This window comes from Cherax quadricarinatus, chromosome 8 (genome assembly GCF_038502225.1).
Source record: "Cherax quadricarinatus isolate ZL_2023a chromosome 8, ASM3850222v1, whole genome shotgun sequence".
In the NCBI taxonomy this organism is placed as follows: Eukaryota; Metazoa; Arthropoda; class Malacostraca; order Decapoda; family Parastacidae; genus Cherax; species Cherax quadricarinatus.
Window position 1 is genome coordinate 64797448 of NC_091299.1, and position 1602 is coordinate 64799049.

Sequence of the window (1602 nt, forward strand, 5' to 3'; positions counted from 1 at the left end):
ACTATACAGAGATATATACAGTACCTTTTAAATGTAGTTCTACTGGTGTGGTAGAATCGTGAACACAATGTGCCAAGCTCCCCAATAGAATGTGAATTAGAAATTAAAATTGGACGCCGTCTCTTTCCGTCGTGAACCATCATCAGGCAAGGTGGCACAGTTTTAATTTCCAGTTTGTGGGATACTTGTGAATTCCACCAGTCACGGTAGTCCGAGCTATTCTTTAAACCAGACACAATTTTAATAGTGGTTATTACAATTTCCATCAGAGGCATGCAAAGAGTTGTTTGAACAGGACGTAACATTTTATCACCACTCGAGCGAGAAGGTTGAGCGAAAATGTCTGCAAAATAAGAGCAAAATATTAATCAATCTATGCTTAGTATGCCTGATATTACATAACTCTGTTGTTTGACCCTTCTTGTGGATATATATGTACGATACGTATTATCTTTGAACCAGACAGTTATGTAGGCAGCTGTAGCAAGCAAGACAACTATATAGACAGCTGTAGGAAGACAGCTATGTAGACAGCTGTAGGAAGTAAGACAGCTATGTAGGCAGCTGTAGCAAGTAAGACAGTTATGTAGGCAGCAGCTGTAGCAAGTAAGACAGTTATGTAGGCAGCAGCTGTAGCAAGTAAGACAGCTATGTAAGCAGCTGTAGCAAGTAAGAGTTATGTAGGCAGCTGTAGCGAGTAAAACAGTTATGCAGGCAGCTGTAGGAAGTAAGACAGTTATGTAGGCAGCTGTAGTAAGACAGCTATGTAGACAGCTGTAGCAAGTAAGACAGCTATGTAGGCAGCTGTAGCAAGACAGCTATGTAGGCAGCTGTAGCAAGTAAGACAGCTTTGTAGGCAGCTGTAGCAAGTAAGACAGCTATGTAGGCAGCTGTAGCAAGACAGCTATGTAGGCAGCTGTAGCAAGTAAGACAGCTATGTAGGCAGCTGTAGCGAGTAAAACAGTTATGCAGGCAGCTGTAGGACGTAAGACAGCTATGTAGGCAGCTGTAGGACGTAAGACAGCTATGTAGGCAGCTGTAGGAAGTAAGATAGTTATGTGGGCAGCTGTAGGACGTAAGACAGCTATGTAGGCAGCGGTAGGAAGTAAGATAGTTATGTAGGCAGCTGTAGGACGTAAGACAGCTATGTAGGCAGCTGTAGCAAGTAAGACAGCTATGTAGGCAGCTGTAGCAAGACAGTTATGTAGGCAGCTGTAGCAAGTAAGACAGCTATGTAGGCAGCTGTAGCAAGACAGCTATGAAGGCAGCTGTAGCAAGCAAGAGAGCTATGTAGGCAGCTGTAGCAAGTAAGACAGCTATGTAGGCAGCTGTAGCAAGTAAGACAGTTATGTAGGCAGCTGTAGCAAGTAAGACAGCTATGTAGGCAGCTGTAACAAGACAGCTATGAAGGCAGCTGTAGCAAGCAAGACAGCTATGTAGGCAGCTGTAGCAAGTAAGACAGTTATGTAGGCAGCTGTAGCAAGTAATACAGTTATGTAGGCAGCTGTAGCAAGTAAGGCAACTATGTAGGCAGCTGTAGCAAGTAAGACAGCTATGTAGGCAGCTGTAGCAAGTAAGACAGCTATGTAGGCAGCTGTAGCA